Source organism: Apium graveolens, chromosome 8 (genome assembly GCF_009905375.1).
Source record: "Apium graveolens cultivar Ventura chromosome 8, ASM990537v1, whole genome shotgun sequence".
NCBI lineage: Eukaryota > Viridiplantae > Streptophyta > Magnoliopsida > Apiales > Apiaceae > Apium > Apium graveolens.
The window spans coordinates 245453066-245462294 of NC_133654.1; positions in this window are offsets into that span (position 1 = coordinate 245453066).

Consider the following 9229-nt stretch of genomic DNA (forward strand, 5'->3'; position numbering starts at 1 on the left):
TTTAATTAATTAATTAAATTCCTACTGCTATAAATTTTTATTGCTATAAATTTCTGTTTACCGTTTAATTTTTTTTCGCCAACATTGTTTTTATATCTATTAAGATAATGTAGTACAATACAATATTTTGGAAACTAATAATAAACCACAAGGTAACTAATATAAGTATAGAAGCATGACATTATACTAAAACAAAATACAGAGTAAATCTTATGTGTCAAGCTCTTATACTTTCAACATCTCTCTTTCATTTATTACCTCCACTAAATCTCTCTTTTATTCATTTCTCATTTCTCTCTTACCCATTTCTCATTCCCTTTCTTCCTCATTTTTATATTATTAAATTAATAATTTTCAATTATTTCATTATCTTTACTAATTTTATCTTATTCAAAATTAATTTTATATACATCAATATTTATTATTATATTTTAATATTTAATTAAAAGTTGATAATCAATATTTGTAGTTTGGATAATATTAATTTTTAAGTATCCATGTTTATAATTTTATTCTACTCTCATTATTATGTATTAAAAATATTATATAAATATATAAAATTCAATTTAAGTTATTTCAAAATAATTTTTAAAAAAATAATAATAATAAAATCGGGCATTTGCCCGGGAACTAATCTAGTTGATAAATATATGATAAAGACAATAAAAACAAATCCTAAATGGTTAAGGCTTAAACATCAGTATATTAACTGCCAGATATCAGTCCTATGAGTGAAGCTCAGTTTTGTATGCTAATTAAGCGTCATTCGGTTTTAATTACAGCTTAACTGAACTCTAAACCGTGCCATAGTAATGAATACAGGACACCAGTTGGAATCAATCTTCAACATCTTTCCAGTTTGCACAAAATTAAACCCTTGGACCAAATATCCGAAACTGTAGAATTGTATTAAATCTATTTCAAGGGCATTTAAAATGAGACCAAATAGGAAACTATAACACGAGCAGTTTTTGAAAGTTTTTCTAATTAATCTCCTGTTTCAATTTATTAGAATATACCGATTTCTGTAGCTATGTAGCTATCATCAGAGTAAATTAAGGAATACTTAACCTGAACATAACATGTTATTTGCGATCCTGAACAGTAATAGCAATATCCTAACTGCCAAAATGAAAGTTGAACAATGGATATTAATATATAGTAATTAGTAAGCAATATTTTGATATCCAACATGAAGTACATTGCTTCTCTACTAGCTTGATGATATTTATATAGATACCTTTACCAATTGAGCTCACATATGTATGCCCACAATTGATTAGAAGAGTTTCCGAGAGATGAGTCTGACAAAGAAATTGAATTCCTATTTTACTATGTTAACAAGGAAGTATATTTAGACTTGCCCTTCTGGAGACATATTGCAGATGTGTCATCCATCTATATGTCTATGAATGCTATAAGCCTCTTGTGAAAGATGCACAAATCATATGTATAGTTGCCTCTCTGAAACCAACCAAAAGAAAGTCCAGCACAAGTTATGAACATAGGTGTACATACTTTCTTAAAAAAGTAATCATGCTTACGATGTAAATCATCAATCTTCTTCGTCACCAAGAGGGGCAACCCAGTAATTGTTAGTCCGCAGTGGGGTGAATTTACGATGTCATATTAGCAGTTCTTATCTCAGATTCCATTTGTGTTAACTTCACCAAACTTTGCAGCAAATACCTGTAAAGGAATTAGGATCCTAAAATATTTATAGTAACTATTTTTAAAAAAATCAGGTCTACATGTTAAACAAGTGTGTCGGAGTTGCAAAGCATCAAGACACCATGCATCCTCTTAATAATTCGTCGCTGATACATGAAGTATCTAGAAATAGAATTAGTAGCCTACTAAAATTATGAACATATAATTGTCTCAAAGTAATTAGCAAATTGCCAAGCAGCAAGCATTTTAAGCAAGGTGCAGATATAATTAGGTACATTTACCTATACTGCTCTCATCATTGTTTGATGTGCTTGTGCAAATGGGCTCTTGAGTATTCTGATTTTAAGTACGAGTTAGCTTGCTTGACTGGTTGTTCTGATTTATGAATGATGGGTTACGCTTCTCAGTTGAAAGACGAATGTAAATCATTTATAAGGATGTCAGTGCTCACAGTCACAGATAGACTCATAATTTGCATCAACACCAAAATATATTAGAACCACCAACACAAGTAATTACATAGTGAAACAGATTATAAGGGGAGAAGAAAGCTAACAGAAAATAATTACCAAGCAGACAAAAATCAAATACATGGGGAGCAACTTTGCAAGAAGTCGCAAACAATAAATATCAATTGTTTAAAGGAGGGGGGCGGTGGAGATATAGTTGGGCTCACTACAACTCGTGACGTGTGGATCGCTGTTGAACGACAGTTTGCCTCCAAATCTCGAGCAAGGATCATGCAACTCCGCCGAGAACTTCAAACTATGCGCAAAGGATCTAAATCCATGCAACAATATTTTTCTCATGCCAAACAACTGGCTGATAGTTTGGCCGCATCAGGTCACCCTATTGTCACATCTGATCTTCAACAAATTATTTTAGCTGGTCTTGACAGTGCATATGATCCCATTGTCACCGCTTTAACCACCACAGCGGCTGACGCATCAATGGATGATTTCTTTGCACATCTATTAGCTTTTGAAATGCGCATTGATGCTCAGACAACTCTTCTACAGCAGCAACCAGTTGCCCATGTTGCCTCTCAACAGAGGAACAATCATCACAGGACTGGGTCAGGAAACAACAAGTATCGCTCCCACACTAATCCTGTGAATCGAAATCGCAACTCAGGCAATACGAGTCGCCCAACATCTATGCAGCATCCCAGAGGACCATGTCAATTGTGTGGGCGGAAAAATCACACGGTAGCCGATTGTTGGTATCGATTTGATAAAAATTTCCAGTCTCGTCCATCTACTCCACCTCAAGCGTACATAGCTGCTCCAGGGTCTGCTCTTGATTGTAATTGGATTCCGGATACAGGTGCTACTCACCATCTTACCTCTGACTTTAACAACTTAGGCATGAGCTCCTCTTATGAAGGTCCTGACTCCATTCGTGTCGATAATGGCTCTAATCTTCCTATCGAACACATTGGTAATACTTCATTCTTTTCCAATTCCAGAAAATTTTATCTTAACACACTTTACCATGTCCCAATCATCTCTGCTAACCTGTTATCCGTTTCTCAATTTTCCAAGGATAATAATGTCTACTTTGAATTTCATCAAAACTTTTTTGTTGTGAAGGATTGTCGCACAAAGATGGTTCTCTTAAGAGGAACGAATAAGGGAGGCCTCTATCAATTGGACAATGTTAGTGAGATGCATAATCCTGTGACATCCGGTTCTGCTTTTATTTCTCCCTCCATTCTAGTTTGGCATCAGCGTCTAGGTCACCCCATGCTTAGCACAGTCAATAAAGTTGTCAAAAATAATTTGTTACCAGTCTCTAGTACCTCTTTTTCAATGTGTAACTCATGTCATATGACTAAGAGTTGCAAGCTTTCATTTTCCCGAAGTGTCATTACTTGTACTGAACTTCTGAGTTTAATTGTTTCGGATTTATGGGGTCCTTCCCCAGAATTGTCAAGGGATGGTTATCATTATTACATTTTATTTATGGATGTATTTTCTCATTATACATGGATTTATCCATTAGCAAAGATATTTGATGCTTTATCTGTGTTTATCACTTTCCAGCTAAAAATCGAAAATCTTCTGAACCACAAAATCAAAGTTTTTCAATCCGATAATGGGGGCGAATTTAAGAAATTTACTCCATATCTTGCAACTAAAGGCATTTCTCATCGTTTTTCATGTCCTCACACCTCAGAATAAAACGGCATAGCTAAACGACGTCATAGACATATAGCCGAAACTTGTCTAAGTCTGTTATATCATGTATCACTTCCCTTAAAATTGTGGGTTGATAGCTTTCTTACAGCCTGTTATCTTATAAATCGCTTACCTACAAAATCCAATCCACAAGCATCTCCACTTGAAATTTTATTCAAACAAAAACCAGATTATCCTACCTTGCGAGTTTTTGGGTGCCTATGTTATCCAAATCTAAGATCATACACTCCTCACAAATTAGCACCTCGGTCTCTTTCATATATTTTCATTGGTTATGGTCCATCTCACAAAGGTTATATGTGTTTACATCCTCCCATCAACAGGATTTACATCTCACGACATGTTCGATTTGAGGAGCAGGTACTTCCTTATTCAGAAAACTCACACTTTAATTTTGTGCAGGCTCTTCATAAATCACCAGGGACAGTTGGTATTTCTCACACTCATCACTTCCTCACTTCTGCTATACCTATAGTACCTACACCACCTACACTGCCTCACCATTCCACTCATGGCAATACCATGAACAATATCTTACTCCCTACAAATACACATACATCCTTCTCAAACAATGTTGATCCACCATCTCAAATACAACAATCTGTCCCAGATAAGCCGTCACATGTCATGGTAACCCGGGCTAAAAATGGTATCCGAAAACCAGTTCAACGCCTCTGTTTATCAGCCACTAAACATCCTCTTCAGATGGATGAAACCATTGAACCCACCTGTTACAGCCAAGCAGTGTCTCACCCACAATGGAGAACTACAATGGATGATGAGTTTAATGCATTGATGAGAAATGGCACTTGGACATTGGTTCCGCCAAATAAAACCATGAATATTGTAGGATGCAAATGGGTCTTCCGTATTAAATGACGAGCAGATGGGTCGATAGAGCGCTACAAAGCCAGACTCGTAGCAAAAGGTTTTAATCAAAAGGATGGTATCGACTTTGGGGAAACATTTAGTCCTGTTGTCAAGCCATGTACCATCAGAATTGTCTTATCCATCGCGCTTATGAATAATTTGTCAATCAGACAACTAGATGTTCAGAACGCCTTCCTACATGGAATTTTGGATGAGGAGGTTTATATGAAACAACCTCCTGGGTTTGTTGATGCCAACTATCCCTCTTATGTATGTCGCCTCCACAAGACTATATATGGCTTGCGGCAAGCTCCTCGCAAATGGTATTCCCGTCTCAGTTCTTATTTTGTGCAATTGGGTTTTTATGTCTCAAAGGCTGACAATTCTCTTCTGATTCGACATGATCATTGTGGGGTTATATATGTTCTCATATATGTCGATGATATTCTTATCACTGGTTCAGACTCAAAACAGATACACACCCTCTTACAGCAACTCGGCTCCGTTTTTGCTATTAAAGATTTAGGTGAGATCAGTTACTTTCTTGGGATTGAGGCGGTTCACTGTGCATCTGGTTTGTTTCTCAACCAACAAAAGTACATAAGAGAAATTCTTAACAGAACACACTTTGACGGAGCCAAGCCCGTTCATACACCTCTGGCTGCTAATACATAATTATCAAAAGAATGGTCTCCAAAATTTTCTGATCCTACACTATATCGTAGTGTTATAGGTGCTTTATAGTACCTTACGTTTACTAGGCCAAACATATCAATTGCCGTAAATAAGGTTTGTCAATTCCTGCAAAATCCAACCGAAGATTACTGGGCTACAGTCAAAAGAATTTTGAGATATCCTAAACAAACCATCAACCATGGTCTCCTTTTACGACGCCCATCTGCACTTCACATTCAAGCATATTCCGATGCTGATTGGGCTGAATGTCTTGATGATCGTCGTTCCACAAGTGGATATTGTATATTTCTTGGCGGTAATATAGTCTCGTGGAGTGTACGAAAACAAAAGACAGTTTCGCGCTCTTCCACTGAAGCTGAATATCGCAGCTTAGCCACTGCTACAACCGAGGTTATGTGGATTCAAACTCTCCTCGGTGAACTTGGATATCATATCTCCAATCCTACTCTATGGTGTGACAACTGGGTGCTACATATCTTACAGCAAATCCTGTATTTCATGCGCGAACTAAGCACATAGAAATCGACTATCATTTTGTCGGAGAAAGGGTTGCTCAAAACAAGCTTCAAGTTCGATTTATCTCTTCCAAAGATCCGATTGCGGATATTTTTACTAAAGGTCTGGGATCCCCTCGTTTCCAGCAACTTCGAGACAAGTTGACCATCTGCTCCCCCATGCTCAACTTGCGGGAGGGTATGAGACCAGATCATACAACACTTATCCAACCGAAACAAACTCCACAAGACATTGTGGTTAGTAGTTAGCCTTTAGTGATAAGGATATAGATAAGATGTTAATTAGTTGAAGTACAGAGATATCGGAAGTTTAGACTTATCTGTATATTATGTAAACACTATATAACAGAAGATATGCAGTAGTCCTGCATATTGAATTTCAGTGGAATAACAAGAATTATTATTCTCACTGTGAGTTAAGTAGATTAACAGTTCATTTCGTAATTCAGGCGTTCAATTATGTATGTGACTCTTGCACATTGGTTCCTGTTACACGATGACATTATGTTTTCACCACTGTGCCTGCTAGCTTAACTACACATGTAAAGAAACTGTAATTAGAAACACTAAAGATCCGTGAAGGAGTTGATGTACATCATATATGGTTTAAATATTGAAGACCATATAAAACTTTTGCATGAGTTTGCTGGAAAAGATCAAGGTATTGAAAGCTGCTGGAAGCATCGAATCATATAAAAAGTTGAGATATAAAGCAGGATCTTAATTAGTTGATAAATAGAAAAGAGATATTGATAGTATGAACTGCTGCAATAGATACTTCATCGACTTTATAATGCTGAGAAATTAGATTCAGAGGAGTCTCGAAGAAATATGATCATTCCTTTGCGTATATGTAACAACCTACTTCACGGCTTCACCAAACCGACATGCCTTAATATTATTAATAACTAAGACTAACTTTGAGTAGGTGTTTTCTTTACTTAATTTGCCAAACTCTTCAAATGAGGTTGTTGTCTTCTATTTATACCAAGTCCCAAATGGGCTTTATCTTACAAAATGGGCCTCTTGGGCTTTACCTTATGTTCTATAATTATCCTAACTATGACTCTTTTTTGTCATTTTGTCTTGGTCCAACATTTGTCCCCCTCCTAATTTAAGCAACTATCTTTTAGATTTGCTCTTTATTTATTTCGAGACCTAGGAATTGGGAACATGAGCAAATACATTGAAATAAACACACATAAAAAATAAGTGTTAGTAAAAAGCGAGAAAATGAAGAAGAAGATAAAGAAAATAAGAGTGAATGTTTGTGTGCATTGTCTGTTTTTTTTAAATGTATAAGTACTTGGGAAAAAAATCTTTTTGGTTTGTTTTGCTTTTTATTTTCTGGGAGTTATTGATTGGAGATTTGTCTGTTCGGCTTCCTCCCTCTTTATCAAAACTGTCGCGCCTGCCCGGAGGAGCTCTACTCAGTTTCTAAAATTCGGTTCATGTAGCCACTACCTGTAAGTTCCTCTTCTTATTTAACTGTATTACTTTCGGTTTTTACGTTTTATTCTTGATTAGCTACTTTGATTTCCCCTTTCATTAACCATGGATCAATCTAGTTCCTCTTCTATCAGTACTATTTCTGATCGAGATCCTGGTAAACGGCCCCTCGAGGAGGGTGATCAAGAATTCTTCTTGAATCTGAATAATTTGGAGATTCCCGACTTAGAGCAGTGTGGGTCTTTTGACTTTATGAACGAAGATGAGTTCTTTAGGGGTATTCCTACGGGACCCTTCCCTCGCCTCCCCTGAGCCCTCGAACGTTAGAAAAGAGGCGACGAGTTGTTGAGGATAGTCTTCATATGGGTATGGAAGAGTTTGGGGGTAAGACAAGTTTGAATTATTTAAGTTATTATATTACCAAGGACCCTCCATTGAGTAAGTTGAAATCATACATGACTTTGTCGAATGGTTGCCGTTATCGAGTGCCGATGACTGATGAGAGGGTGTGGATGATGCCAGAATATGGGATGCACGGGATACTGATAATACTTTTCCACTTCGGGCTCCGGTTGCCTATGCATCCATTTTTTCTTGGCGATGTTCGAGGCTATTGGTTGTGGGGTTAGTCAGTTGACGCCCAATTCCCTTGCACAGCTTAGCGGGTTCGTCGCTCTCTGTTGTGATAGAAACCTGGTTCCTTCTTTTGAACTTTTCTTCTCAATCTATGCCGTTAGGTATCACGATGGACAGGTTTATTTCGACTATCCTTACAAAAGGATTAAGATCGTCAGTGTTAGGTTCTCTAACTCGGGGTACCACTCTAAGTGGTTGTATTTTGGGGGTCCAGATTTAGAATTTGTGAAACCATGTGGAAAAGTAAATCAGCTTACTATCGATTACTTGAATAATCTCGAAAAGTGTGATGCGAGGTATTTGAATGGGTTTCATGGATTGACGTTGGTTTATGCTCATCTTCAGTTAAAGGAATCTGAATTTTTGGAAATGCATGATTGTAAGGGGGGATTTCCGATGATTAATTTTTTCTTGTTATCTCTTATTTATTTTTGTATTACTTTCTTCTCCCCTCCCACTCTCTTCTTTTCTTCTCTTTTTAGTTGTTGTTTCTTGTGTCGATATTACTCGCGCTGAGCTTTTCTTTTCTTTTGTTTTGCATTAGTGGCTGGAGTCTCCTTGGAGAAGATTTTGAACAGCGGGATTAAAGAGGAGATGGACAAAGCTATGTTGTTGCTTGTTCAGTGAGCATCGAGGAAGGGTGCCAACGGAGCCCATCCCGGCCCGTCGAGAGCCCGACATTCTATATCGATCGAATTGTTGGATGATCAAGAAAATAAAGTTGTGGAAGATCCTGGGAAAACTGTGTCGGATGTGGAGCCGGCGGACCTAAATCCTCGCAAGAGGGGTCGTCGAGAGGTGGAAGATGTTAATTTAGGAGACGGTAAATTTATGGAGGCGACCGCACCGGACGGCGGAGTGAACAAAACCATCACCTTGGTTGGCAACAGAGCGACAATGGCTCACACTGTCGAGCCTCGATCTAAGAAGGAGGCTGTGAGGGTCGAGATTCAATCTAGCGAACGTTGGACGGGCGAGACTACTGTGTTGTTGAGGGTTTTGAATCTTTTTCACCTTCCCCAAGATGCGGTTTCCTTCGATGGTCGATGTTGGGAAGATCTAGCGGATCGATGCAAGAGTCGAGCTGGGAGGGTATGTGAATTTTTACCTTGGTGTATTGTCTTATTGAGTTTTGTTGTTTTGTATCTATCTGCTCATTTTTAATTGTTGTATTTTTGAATTGTGATAGTT